The sequence below is a fragment of the Gopherus flavomarginatus genome, unplaced genomic scaffold (assembly GCF_025201925.1).
Source record: "Gopherus flavomarginatus isolate rGopFla2 unplaced genomic scaffold, rGopFla2.mat.asm mat_scaffold_35_arrow_ctg1, whole genome shotgun sequence".
In the NCBI taxonomy this organism is placed as follows: domain Eukaryota; kingdom Metazoa; phylum Chordata; order Testudines; family Testudinidae; genus Gopherus; species Gopherus flavomarginatus.
This window is the reverse complement of record NW_026115064.1, coordinates 2,515,976-2,530,507: the sequence shown is the minus strand read 5'-3', so window position 1 is coordinate 2,530,507 and position 14,532 is coordinate 2,515,976. Positions and strand designations below refer to the sequence as shown.

The following is a 14,532-nucleotide window of genomic DNA, read 5'->3' as shown; positions in this document are numbered from 1 at the left end:
CCAGGGGCTCTACCCCTGGGGCCCCTGACCCTATCTCCAGGGGCCCTACCCGTGGGGACCCTAATCCTAGCTCTATGGGACCTCCGAATGGGGACCCTAGCCTTAGCTCCATAGGCCCTACCTGTGGGGACCTTAACCCTAGCTCCAGGAGCCCCATCCTTGGGGCCCCTAAATCTAGCTCCTGGGCTCCTGCCCGTGGGGCACCTAAACCTAGCTCCAGAGGCCCTTCCCTTAGGATCCCTAACCCAAGCTCCAGGAGCCCTATCCGTGGGGCCACTAACCCTAGCTCCTGAGGTCCTACCTGCAGGAGCTCTAACCTTAGCTCCTGGCTTCGTGCCCATTTGACCCATAATCCTAGCTCCAGGGGACCTACCCGTGGGACCCCTAATCTTAGCTCCAGGGGCCTTACCCCTGGGGTGCCTAACCCTACCTTCAGGGGCCCTACCCGTGGGGCCTCTAACCCTAGTTCCAGGGGCCCCACTCTTGGAACCCCTATCCCTAGCTCCATTGGCCCCATCTCTGGGGCTCCAAACCCTCCTGCATGGGCCCTACCACTGGGTCCCCTAACTCTAGCTTCAGGGGCCCTACCAGTGGGACCTCGTAACCCTAGTTCCATGGGTCCCACCCCTTGGACCTCTAACCCTTGCTCCAGAGGCCCCATTGCTGTGGATCCAAACCCCTGCTCAAGGTGCCCTGCCCATGGGGCCGCTAACCCTAGCTCCAGGGGCCCCACCCCTAGACACTCGAACACTAGCTCCAGGCACCCCACCCCTGGGACCCCCAACCCTTGCTCCTGTGGCCCCGTCCCTGGGGCTCCTAGCCCTAGCTCCAGGGTCCCTACATGTGGGAACCCTAACCCTAGCTCCAACGGCCCTTCCTGTGGGACCCCTAACCCTAGCTCCAAGGTCCCTTCTCATGGGACCCTTAACCCTATCTGCAGGCCCTGTACCCCTGGGTCCCCTAACCCTAGCTTCAGAGGCCCTACCCATAGGGCCCTTTACCCTAGGTCAAGGGGCCCTATGCATGGGTACTCCAACCCTAGCTCAAGGGGCCCTACCTCTGGGGCCCCTAAACCTAGCTCCAGGGGCCCTGCCCGTTGGACCCCTTTGCCTAGCTCCATGGTCCCTTGAAACACTTGGGAAAATGTGTTTGACTGTTCAGGCATTGGGAGCTCAGCTAAGAATGCAAATGCTTTTCAAAGACTGCGGGGACTGTGGGATCGCTGGAGTCCTCAGTCTCCCCTCCCTCCCTCCATGAACGTCCATTTGATTCTTTGGCTTTCCGTTACGCTTGTCACGCAGCACTGTGCTGAGTCCCGGCTGTGGACTCTGTCTATCATAGCCTGGAGATTTTTTTCAAATGCTTTGTCATTTCGTCTTCTGTAACGGAGCTCTGATAGAACAGATTTGTCTCTCCATACAGCGATCAGATCCAGTACCTCCCAGACGGTCCACGCTGGAGCTCGTTTTGGGTTTGGGACTGCATCGCCACCTGTGCTGATCAGAGCTCCATGCTGGGCAAACAGAAAATGAAATTCAAAATTCGCGGGGCTTTTCCTGTTTACCTGGCCAGTGCATCCGAGTTCAGATTGCTTTCCAGAGCGGTCACAAGGATGCACTGTGGGATACCGCCCGGAGGCCAATACTATTGAATTGCGGCCACACTAACCCTAATCCAACATGGCAATACCGATTTCCGCGCTACTCCCCTCGTCGGGGAGCAGTACAGATATCGGTATTAAGAACCCTTTATATCGATATAAAGGGCTTCATTGTGTGGACGGGTGCAGGGTTAATTCGTTTTAATGCTGCTAAATTCGGTTTAAATGCGTAGTGTAGACGAGGCCTAAGAAAGCGGCTGTTTGACCTACAAACAACGACAAAGTAAAACCTGCAAGAGCAGCCTTTCAGTTCAGAGGCCTGATAATAAGATGTTACTAATAACTGATGAAAGAGTTACAAACGACTCAAAACCATACTCAGAACAAACCAAATGGGAACACAGACAACACCATTTTTCTTCGCCGCTCTTCAACCACGATATTCTCCCCATAGGGATGTCCACCGCTCCTGGGGGTTCAGTGCCACAGTAACAGGGTGATGTGTGCAAGGGATGGAGGAAGCTGCTATTCCATCTCCCTAGTCCAAAAATCAGTTTAATAGCTAGTCCTGAGATAGAGGAAGTATCAGTTATTAAAGTCATAAGAACTAATTTAACATTGTGATTCCAGCCAATGTTAAAATGATCTAACATTCAGGTTAATAGAAACATTTCTAGTCCTCTGCATAGAATGCTCAAATGATGCAAAAATAGCAAGTTTGCTTTAAAAAGTCATAAAAGGGGTGTCATCCAGAATCTGACACTTGGTGAAACGTAAGTCTAGAACACACAACCAGTTTGGGGATTGTGCTCTGCTTCTTAACAATCTGCCCTGAGGTTGCCACTCACAGTCACAAGCTACTCCAGATGGCTGGGGCCCTCTCATGGATCAGTAACTGGTTAGCAGCTTGGAAAGAAAGAGTAGGACTAAATAGTCGTTTTTACAGTGGAAAAGGATAAATAAAAGGCTTCCAAAATATGAGACGAGGCTACAGATATTAGGGATGGTCAGTTTAGACAAGACCGTAGAGCACCAGTTCTCAACCAGGTGTCTGCCAAAAGAAACCAAGCTTGACCCACATCCCCAAGCCACCAAGCCTACCTGCCTGCATTGAAGGGGGAGAGAAAGGGCACAACAAAAAATTGCAGCATCAATGCAGAAGAGAGAACTCTTCCCCTGCCATTAACAGTAAGGGTTGCCTCACAGCCACTGATTCCCTGAACAGAAATAGCAAAAGTCCAATCACAATTCTACTTCCTTTCCACTACAAGAGATAATGGGTGGGAGCTGCTCTCTTGAGACTGTCCTGCTGCTGCCCAGGCACATGGCAGACAGAGCTGGGCCCGCAAGCCGAGGGTTTTGATCGCGTGAAGGCCCAGAGGGAAAAGAGACAAGTGCTCGTGTATCAGAGAATGGCTTTGATCCATTGACCTCTGCGTTATGGGCCCAGCACGTGTCCGCTGCACCACTCTGCTGGCTCTTTACTCCCCCTGCCACCCAGCCACCTCTATCTGCATTATTGCCTTACGAGCTCTCACGCTGGCAGGCATATGCTCCGGCTGCTAGGCAGCTGCCCTGGTCACAGGCTTTTACAGCTTCTACAGGGTAAAAAGGATCTATTTGGGGTTTGGACCCCATTGGGAGCTGGGTAGCTGAGTGCCGGAGACGGGAGTACTGCTTAAACTGTTTTCAATTAAGCCTTCAGCTCGTGGGGGATGAGGTTCAGCCTTTGATCCGTGTCTGCAGCAGGCAAGGGCCTCTGGCTCAATCGGCCCCCACCCTGCCCCCGTTGTATTAGCAGACTAAAACCTGGAGCAAAGGCACATGCCTTGCAAGGGAACAGGAGCCGGGATCTCGAACAAATGTCAACATTTTAGTAAGATGACGTTCAAAAAAGAAAAAGGTGTACGTTACAGCATTTAGGTGTAGAAGTTTCTGGTGATCAGGGAACAATGTACAGATTACCCAGGGGGTGCGAAGTTCGGTTTAAGATCGGGTGGCGTAAGGAATACAGAATCTGCAATAGCCCTGACTGGGGGTAAAAGGTTAACGTACAGACACTGAGTTAGGAGGGTATGTTGTCCATGTGAGGGCTACGTTCAGGTGTGGAGTTTAAGAAGCGGGTTCAACAATGAGAATGGATTCACCCGCGTTTGGTGAGTTTTAACATTCAGTGTTTTTTAATCTTTGCCACAATCTAGTTTAAGCAGGGTCGGTATGAACTCTACCCTGCCATCTGTTGGTGATCTGTTGTAAAGGCCTTTTGGGGCTGATGTCATTTGCATGGTTACACCCACCCCAGATTGCATGAGGGGAGTGCTTGTCCAAATGGTCATTTCAGCTGCTGTGGGATCCCCCATCTCTTTGTTATTGGGGCAGGAGTAATCAAGTGTATTTTCCTGTTTAGTTTGGATCAAGGAGAGAGTAAGTGTACCTGGCATTTGAGACCTGAGAGCTTGCCCCTCGCCTGGAAAGGACTCATCATTAAAGGGTATGATTTCCAAACCCACCCCCCCCCCAAGTGTGTGGGAAGTAGAAATAGATGTTTGTTCTTGGTCTGATTGATTTTGTGTTTGGTGTCTAAAGACAGAGGTATTTTTTAATATCTTTAAAATTGTTGTTAGTACTGAAGTTTCTCATCTTAAAGTTATGCTATTAGATTTCTTCTACAGTATATTTTGGTGGTGAAAGGTAAAAGGTTGTTCTGTGTGTGCTGTTATGGAGTGAAGTAACGAAGGTTGGTTGTAGAGAGGGTGCATGTGCCACAAAAGTTGTGCCTGTCCCACCCCAGCTGTGGTCCCAGAGTCCAGAATTTGCATAAACTCACCCCTTACCTGTGACTAACAAGCTTGCCCTGCTAACTCTTCCAGCAAAACAGGCCAAAGAAAGTGTATGCAAGCCCTGTACTGCAGCCCCAGTACTATTTTCGGTTCCTTCCCACAGATCTTTCACTCCGCACCAGTCCAGTTCCTTGCTGTTGCTTGTCCAACCACTGCATGCATGTGCTAGACCGGACCCTGAGCTGATTCCTGACTGTTGTGCTCCATACAGCCTGGCCTGTCTGTGTCTCTGTGGTGCAATGGGTCAGCACGTTTGGCTCTTAACTGAAAGGACGGTGGTTCAAACCCACCCAGGGACAGTGATAAGCCTGTGCTACTTCCTTGCTTTCCTGCGGGCAGGGCCGGCTTTAGGCCAATTCAACCAATTCCCCTGAATCGGGCCCCGCACCCAAGCCCTGCTGGTGCACTGTACTAGGGTGGCCCAGCTTCCCCAGGGGGCAATTTAAAGGGCTTGGGGCTCCCAGCAGGGACTGGAGCCTCAGGCTATTTAAATTGCCACCAGAGCCCCACTGCTGGAGACTTGGGGGCTATTTAAAAAGTCTGGGGCTCCCCTTGCTTCTACCGCCGTGGCCCTTTAACAGCCCCCGGAGCACCGCCACTTCCCCAGGGCTCCCGCGGCTATTCAAAGGGCTGGGGCGGTGGAAGCAGGGGAGCCCCAGGCCCTTTAAATAGCCCCCGAGCCCTGGGCTGCTGCTGCTACCTTGGTGGAGGAGGGGGCACTTACCGTACAGGGTAGGCTGTACCCCCTGTACCCGCACCCCTGCCCACAGCCAGCCCCTGCTGCACCCCCTGCCCTGCCTGCACCAGCCCCGCACCCCGTGCCCTGTCTCCAGTCAACCCTTGCCGCACTCCCCTGCCTTAAGCCAGCCAGTCCCACACTCCTCTGTCTCCAGGCCTGCCAACCCCTGTGCACTCCCCTGAGGCCCTTCCTGAAGCCAACCAGCCCACTCCACCCCACATCCCCCTGCCTGCTGCCAGCCCCTGTCAGCAGCCAGTCCCACACACCCTGTCCTGTCTGCAGCCAGCCCCGCACGCCTTGCCCTGCTTGCAGCCAGACACTACCTCCAGTCAGCCCCTGCCCTGCCTCCAGCCAGCCCAATGTCCACTGGTGCCCTGCAGTTCCCAGGGCAGTATCCCTGCACACACGCTGCAATGAGAGGGGCAGTGAACAGCTGTGACCCACACATGTGCACACCTTAGGGTGACCAGACAGCAAGTGTGAAAAATTGGAACAGAGTGGGGGCTTATAGTATCCTATATAAGCAAAAGACCCCCCAAATCGGGACTGTCTCTATAAAATCGGGACATCTGGTCACCCTAGCACACCCCCAGGGAGTGGCGGGGACCCACACATGTGAAACGGAGCTCATTTCTAGTTCAGGCCCATCTTTTTAAAAAAGAATTTTAGGTAGGGTTAACATACATCCGTATTTTCCTGGACATGTCCAGCTTTTTGGTTCTTAAATAGACCATCTGGAGAAATTTTTAAAAATATGGATGTATGGTAACCCTATTGGTACAAAAAATACATACTGTGGCACGTCCCTTATATCAGAACTTTTTACAGGGAACCTGCTGCTAAGAAATGAAAGGCTTTTATTTACATGGTTTTTTTTTTAGTCATCCCTGCCGGGGCCCCGCCGAATATGTTCGAATTGGGCCCCGCACTTCCTAAAGCTGGCCCTGCCTGCGGGGAGCCTCAAAGGTCCCATTTTGCTGCCTCTTGGCCTCAGTGCGTTCAGCTAGTGGCCCGAAGACCGGGCTGGATGTCATTCAGAAACCCATCTCATAGCAGCTGTTCCAGAGGCTCAGGTTTAATCCTCAAGGCCGAGCACAAAAACTTTCAGCCAGGAACATTTCTCTCTCTCCCCGCCTCCGCCCAAGTGGCAAAGGAGAAACAGACGAGACACGCCGGCTCAAAGACGCCTCCCTCCCACTTCCCTGTAGGCTGTGCAAAGCTCTTGACCTGCCTCACGCCTTGTCAAGAAAGCGCCGCCATGCTACTCACGCCTGAGTCACGTCCGCAGCCTGGCCTGCCCTGGCTGACGGTGTGCAGAGCCACGCCAGTCAATGACAGTTTGAGTCAGGAGCCTAGGCTCTTTCCCCTGACAGCCACACACACAGCACTTCCTGGTGTCCCGAGAGCCTCCTTCCTGTTCTCCCGCAGCACATGCTGCCTGCCAGTGTGGGTGGGAAAAGGGGACCAGGAAGTACTGCAGCCTCATTCCAGAACAGGAGGCCCTCGCCATACCCAGGCCTGCCTCTTGCCTTCAGTCCAGGTAGCCTCATGGCCTAGGCTCTTGGTGCTCTGCTGGTCATTGCCTTGCTGGAAGGCCCTGAGAGAAAAGAAGCAAGCACACATGTAGCAAAGGATGGCTTTGATCCATTAATCTCTGGGTTATGGGCCCAGCAGACTTTTGCTGCACCATTCTGCTGGTTTTTCATGATCGCTGCCACTCAGACACCACTATCTGGATTAGCACCTTATGCGCTCTCACGCTGGCAGGCAGATGCGCAGTCTGCTAGGCAGCTGTCCTGGTCACAGGATATTACAGCTTCTACAGGGTAAAAGGGATCTATTTGGGGTTTGGACCCCATTGGGAGCTGGATAGCTGAGTGCCAGAGACGGGAGCACTTCTTAAACTGTTTTCAGTTAAGCCTTCAGCTTCACCCTCACCTGAAAAGTAATCACCATTAAGGGGTATGGGTTTCAAATGCCAAAAGCATGTGGGAGGTAAGAATGGGTGTTTAGCTGTCTGTGGTTGTTGTAGTTGGTTTCTTTTTTGCTGTTCCTGGTGTGTAAAGACAGAGACATTTTTCAATCTCTTAAAATTGCTGTTAGTGCTACAGTCACTCATCTTAAGCTTATGCTATTAGATCTTTTCTGTGATATATTGTGATTCTAAAAGGTAAAAGGTCGCTTTGTGTGTGGCATTATGGAGTGAGGTAGCAAATGTTGGTTGCAGAAATGGGGCATGTGCCACAACAGTCCTGCCCCCAGCTGCATTCCCTGAGTCCAACCTGCAAAATTTCATGCAGTCAGAGTGGAAAAGAGCATTTTACCTAACTGTGAAGTTGCTTACAATTTTCAGTGTGTAAGTGAGATCAGAACCCCTCACTCTAAGTACATCTAAAACTTATATTTAAGTATTAGTGATCTTAGATCTGTAGCATAGAACTGAATTTGTACTACAATCACAAAGACCTTTATTTTTAAACTAGAAAAGAAAAAAAGCCATAAAATCTGCAGTTAAAAATTTCAAAAAAGACCCATAGCACTAAATTTAAATATTCATTTTCAACTTTTTTTATTTCACTATGCTTTGGAACCCATGTCCCTTGCCTAATGAGATATATGTAGGTTCGGGTGACTCCCAAAAGCATGAACTGCTAAGGACCGTTCTACTGTCCTTGATTCATATCACCAGGATAACTACACTTTATTACTCCTGCCCTAATAAGAAAGAGATTGGGGATCTCACAGCAGCCGAAATGACCATTTGGACAAGCACCCCCATCATGCAATGCGGGGTGGGTGTGACCATGCACATCAGCAACAAAAGACTTTTACAACACATCACCAACAGATGTCAGGGTAGAGTTCATTCTGACCCTGCTTACATCCTCCCCACAACCAAGAATTGGTGCTCCTGGTAAATCACACTCCCTATTATACCAAATCATTGGTATTGAATGCTGAAGTCACAGCTAGCAAAAGTAGCCACCCATCTCTGCCCTGCAGCATCCAGCTTAGCCCTTGTTAACACATAAGTCAGTGGATTGTTCTCTGTCCATACCTGAAACTGAGCACCACACAAGTAGTCTCCAAAGTTCTCAGTGATGGCCCATTTCAAGCCCAAGAACTGCAGCTGGTGGATGGGATAGCAAGTTTCGCTATCAGACAGTCCTCAGCTGGCAAAGGCTACAGATTTACATTTGCCTTCCACTTCCTGGTACGAGACTGCTCACAAACCCTCCAAACTGGCATCAGCATGCAGGATAAATGGCTTGTTTGGGTCAGCAGAGACTAGGACTGGCACATGAATCAGGCAAATAATGATTTCCCATAAAGCTCTGTCACATCTCTCATCCCGCCATGTCCCAAATGGAGAGGAGAGGAGCCCGTCCCCTGTCCCAGCTCAAGAACACCAGATCTGTGGAGGCAAGATGTCTGTAGCCCAAACCAGCTGGAGCTGCTGGGAAGAGGAGTTTTCCCCTCAGTCCAGGCCCACTGGAGTTGCTATTGCAGTGGGGGAGAGATGTCTTTCATCTAGTTCTTAGATGCCCTGATAAGAGAGGGGTTGAGTTTTTCCTTTCCACCTACAGCTCAAACTTCTTTTTCCCCCACCACTTTCTGCTCTAGCCTGATCTCCCTCTTTCACCTCAATTCTCTTTTTCCTGGTCTTGTTCCAGAGCTCTGACAGCCCAGTTCTCTGCCTTAACCCCGTGCCCTCTACTGCACCCTGAACCTCTCATTCTAACCCCACCCTAGAGCCTGCACTCCCAGGGCCAGTGCCCTCATCCACCTGTACTCCAACTCTCTGTCCCATGTACCCTGATTTAGGGTGTACTAATAATATTAATTTGGATAATATGATGAAAATTTAATTTATTAGCTTACATTTTATTTAATTTAATTGAGTTACAAAGTTACAGTTGCTTTACTGCTATTCAATAGATACATAGGGCATTATATGCAACAAAGTTTTGGTTAATGTCTCTTACCACAATTCCTTGATAACCTGGTGGTAAGAGACAGAGAACCACCCTTGCAGTTCAGGTTTCTCAATTCTTGAGTGAAAGATGCAGCGCTTAGAAAAAGTTACTGTTACTTAGGGTTTACTTGACTAAGTTAAACTTAAAATCAAAACCTAATAAACAAAAAATAAAAACTTATGGAAATGGAGCTTAGCCTAGTTCCCTTGAAACTTAAAATTTAAGAACAAGTACAGCCTACTGCTAGTACATAGAGAGAGAGAAGAGGAAGTAAGTCAGAATGATAGAGTGAAGTGCTCTAGTGAGGTGGGTTACCTCTTTTATAGGGCACAAGTACCGGAAATCCTTCCTCCTATGTCCAAATTTCATTCCTCACCCACAAAACGTTAGGGTACGCTTACTTCACAGGCTAGTATGTTTGTGCATGTTGATGACATGTACATATGCACATAAGTTCCCTTGTGTTGTACCTGTTAAGTCTGTGGGTAGAATACTGAAAAAAAAACCCTATGCCATTCTCCATTGTCGATTGGTCTAAGTAAAGGTCTTAGACAGGCGTGAGTACTTATCTATTTAAGTAACAAGATACAGGTCAACTTTGCTTTCTTAGTAAAAGGTCACAATATAGATATGCTAACCTTGCCTTAGCTTAACATACAGGATATGGCCTGCAGGGTCTCGTAAGTCATGTGCCCCAGCCTCCTAATCATTTCTATTGCCCGCCGCTGGACCCTCTCCAAATTGTTCACATCCCTTCGCATGTGGGACCCAACCCCAAAAGTACCCACATTTCACCCCAATGGCCCCCAAATGCCGGATTTTAATATGTACATAGGGTGCTCCCATGGTCATGTCACTCCCGAGCTCTCCAGTGGAGCCTGCTGGTGGAGAACAAGGTCAAAATCAGCCAGGACGTCGCTCAGTCAATTCCCTGTGCTCCCAGCAGGTGGTATCGGAAAGCTCCAAGATGGCTCACTTCCCTTTCTCTCATCAGCTTCAGGCCCCAGGGTACAAATGCCCAAACTAGTTGGGATTCTCCCCTGGGCTCAGGGTGTGGGGCTGCTCTGAGGGGATGGACTTGCACATTTGGGATATTAGTGCAAAGATACAATATCAATTTCTCTGACAGAAATTTGAGGGCAATTTATATTTGGTAAAAATCTTATTTCGTGAAAGGAAAGCTGCAGTGATAGCCTGGTTACTGGGGTGCAAAACACTTTCCTCCTGCAAGAAACAATGTTGGCACAGGTTTAATTTTCCTTCTGTTCGGGTTTGTTTCAGGCGATGACTGTTTTGGTTTATTGGATTGTTTTGGTTTTTTAAGTTGGAATGGAGATTTTAATTGATATTTGCTGGATTCGAATGGCTGACCTGCAACACCAGTTTTGACATACTTCTGCATATTTTATACAGATTTGGCCAGTATTCAAGGATTCAATTCCTTTATAGGAGGTTTTAGAGTTCAGGCTTATTTATTTGATGTAATTTTATCATCCTGCTGTAGCACACCTTTTTGATAAAACCTTGAAATTATTAATTTATGGCATTTGTTAGTTTTTCTTAATGTTTGGGTTTTAAATTAAGCATTGTTTTTGGTTTCAAATTTTCATTTAGGTTTTGGTTGTTGATGGGATCTTTAAGAACTTTGGATTTAATACTAAAATTTGGACAGATTTAGCTTATTGAAAGTAAACTGTTCACTATTTTATTTTAATAAAGGTTGTATTGCTGTAAACCCAGGCCAGTGGGAGAGGAGATGAGCCTGGCCTTCAACTGAGAAGGAGCAGAGGCATGGGAGAGGCCAGGTGATGGGGGGGCACAGCCCCTCAATTTTTTTTGTCTACCCACCTCAGTCTCCCACCAAACGAGAAGAGTCTGATGCCACTCCTGCTCGTCACTGGGTGTCACTGCTGCTCCATGGGAAACATGCTCTGTGCATTACCCAGCTTGGTGAGAAATACACTCTGTGCCTTACCGTGACTGGTCCGTGGGTGTCACTGCTCCTAGAAGGCAGACACACGCTGTGCATTACACCACCTGACCGCTGGGTGTCATTGCTGTATCAATGGAAACACTTTCTGTGCATTACCCTGAATGACCACGAGGTGTCACTGCTGCTCCAAGGGAAACATGCTCTGTGTGTTACCCTGATTGGCCACTGGGTGTCACTGCTGCGCCAAGGAAAACACCTTCTGTGCATTACTCTGACTGCCCACTGGGTGTCACTGCTGCGCCAAGGGAGACATAAGAGCGGCCAGACTGGTTCAGACGCAAAGTCCATCTAGCCCAGTATCCTCCTGTCTTCTGACAGTGGCCAGTGCCAGGTTCCCCAGAGGGAATGAACAGAGCAGGGAATCATCAAGCGATCCATCCCCTGTTGCCCATTCATAGCTTCGGGCAAACAGAGGCTACAGGCACCAACCCTGCCCACCCTGGCTAATAGCCCTTGATGGATCTATCCACCATAAACTTATCTAGTTCTTTTTTGAACCCTGTTATAGCCTTGCCCTTCACAACATCCTCTGGCAAGGAGTTCCACAGGTTAACTATGCAACTGCCTTGAGTTTACCCCCCCTCCCCTGGCCAGGTTGTATATGTAAAAGAGGATGAGGATGAGGAGAGCCATGATGTGTCTGTCAGTGGCTGGTGCCTCAGTTTCCTCTAGGCAGCAGTGCTGCAGGCTCCTTTGGTCTGTGCCCATGCAACTGTGTCTGGGGAAGGAGGAGTAGAGGCTCATTCTTCCCAGCCCCACACCCCACCCCCAGCAGCTGGGGAATCCAGGCCAAATTTAATCCTGGTAGCTGGGCTGGGATTAGCCTGGGCTGGGGTAGGGCTGGGGAGGAATTGGGAGCGGGACAGACGCACCTGCTGTGAGGGAAGATCCTCCCATTCCCTGCCAACCCCATTCACTCCTTGCAGCACAGCACCCCCTAGTATTTCTTTTTCTGTCATGAGAGCTGTCTGCTGCTTGCTTCTCCCTTAGCATCATCTCTCCCCATCCTGGAGCACTGGCATTGCCCATCCTGTGCAAATAGGCAGGCCTCAGTGTGCCCCATGGCACTGCTCTGCAATTGTGGAGGCAGCTGTTGGATGGAGCCATATCAAAATATGGGGGTGGGCAAGGCTGGGGACCAGGACTCCTGGGTTCTCCCCTCAAACGTGGGAGGGGAGTAGAGATTAGGGGTAGAGTGGGGGAGGACAGGGCTGGGATCCAGGGCTACTGCTTTTTCTGGTTTTCTCCACCTCCTGTAGCTGCCTCGATCCTTTCAATGTGTTTCTTGTTCCATATTCATTTGCTGACTTGTGTAAATCACCCCAGAGGTGGCTGCATCTCAGTTTTGGGTGAGGCATCCTTGGCTGCATCACCTCCTAACCGCGTCTCTCTCCCCCTTCGGGTGACCCTGCAGCACTCAGCAAACATCCACAAGATCATGGGGCACTTTGAGCACTGCGCAGGCAGAGGCCAGGCGCCCAGCCCTCCCTCCAGAGAATGGCACACAGCATCGACTACTTTTTACAGGGATTAAAAAGGGGCAAAGGAGGGCAAATCAGAGGAGTAGGTGGCCAGGGTCTGAGCAGGAGGTGGAAATTGACTGGTCGGGGGTCAAGCAGCTGGAGGCAGAGTTAGGAGAGGGACTGAAGGCAAAGTCAGGGAGGTGGGAAGGAGCCGGAATTAAGCCCGGAGGGAGTCGCTGCCAGAGGGTTAAACCCTGGCACAGGCAGGGGCCGAGGGGGAACAGTTATCCCAGTGGGCTGAGACTCCAGTGTTTGCAAACATGGGTGGGGGGAGCAGAGGGCTTTTTTTATTTCCCCTCCCACAGGCAGCACCTCTCAGCATGGACTTCCCAGGGCTGGGCTCTTAAAGGCACAGGCATCCCACCGCCTAGACGCTGCAGCTCCTCTCTGATGTAACCTACTGAGGTGCTGCAGTAGGAGACTCAATTCAGTGAAACTGGGCATTCCCTATACGCCCCCCAGCCAGGGGGCTATACACCCCCTTCCCCGATTTTCCCCAACACCCCCTCCCTCAGTTGTCAGGTAGTTACATGCAGTGCTGCCAATGTAGTCATTGGTTGCAAATTTGAATGGAAATTGAAACGTTAACACACACTTTAAAAGCAGACACAACATATGAAAACTACTTGTACCTGAGAAAGTCAAATAGGTTTGGAAAGTCTGGACAAAGCCGGATTTCCTCACCCAGCTGTTGTGTTTGCTGACAATGTCGGTGCATTGGCTTCGGCAGTGTTGGCCAACCTTAGAATTTCAAATGATGATTTGTAAGCGAGGTGTGAATGAGCTCTCCCCTGGCAGCTACTGATGACCAGGGTTGGGGGGAAGCTTTGGGACCAGACTGTATTTACATGAACTCACCTACTCTGCTGAGGTATGCAGCGGACAGAGCTGGGCTGCCTCTGCTCTAGGTGCCCGGAGGAGGGAAGGTGTGTGGGGCTCCAGCCTGGGACTCTTCCTCCCTCCTGCCAAGGCCTGACTATTAATCCCAGCGCTGGCACTCCTTTCTTCAAGCGCCATGTGGGCCAGAGGAAACGTGTGGTAGGAAGCACAAGGGCCAAGCTTGTGAACATCAGGTGCAGCAGCAAGAATCCCAACTATCAGGGTAGCAAGTTCTAGAGCCCTATCCCATTGTGGCCATCCCTGCCAAAGACCTGGCTCTCGGAGGTGTGAGTCACCCAGCAGGAGGGGAAAGATTCACTCTTACACAGCTGGAGACAGGGGAGTTGAGCTCTGGGGCATTACCACAAGCATGGGTGGGTGGCAAGTTGTAGAAATTTTGGTGGTGCTCAGAACCCGCCCCCAAACTCCACCCCCACCTGCCTAAGGCTCTGGGAGGGGGTTTGGGGGGGATTAGGGTGCAGGATTCAGGCTTTAGGATGGAGTTTGGGTGCTGGGTGCAGGCTCCAGCAGGGTTGTAGGAAGGGGTGAGAGGTGCAGGCTCTGGGGGTGGGAAGGAGTGTGTGGGAAGGGGTGCACCCTCTGGGAGGGAGCGTAGGGCTGAGGATGAGGGATTCATGATGCAGGAGGGGGCTCAGGACTGGGGTAGAGAATCAGGGTTCAGAGGGAGCTCAGGGTTGGGGGTGTTGGAGAGGCTGAGGGCAGCCTGCACTAGGACTCTGGGGCTGCAGTTCTGCCCAGAATCCCTCTACTCCAGCAGCAGGAGCAGGCAGGGGACAGGCACATGCTGCTTTTTGTCAGGCAGGGATGCACCACAACAGAGGGGAGGGGTGCCAGGCAGGGGCCAGGGGAAGAGACCCGACTCCAAATATTGCTGGAGCAGGGCCCCCAGCCCTGAATGTTCCTGGAGCACGAGCACCACAAATATATATAATCTGCCGCCTATGACCACAAGCCAACACA

At 50.6% G+C, this 14,532-nt stretch overlaps 1 non-coding gene across 1 annotated transcript; it reads left to right on the top strand.

Annotated features, from left to right (window-relative positions):
• The first annotated feature begins 4,665 nt into the window (after positions 1-4,665).
• TRNAK-CUU (transfer RNA lysine (anticodon CUU)) lies at positions 4,666-4,739 on the top strand. Its single transcript has one exon. It is a non-coding gene; the product is annotated as a tRNA-Lys (tRNA).
• The last annotated feature ends 9,793 nt before the right edge of the window (positions 4,740-14,532 follow it).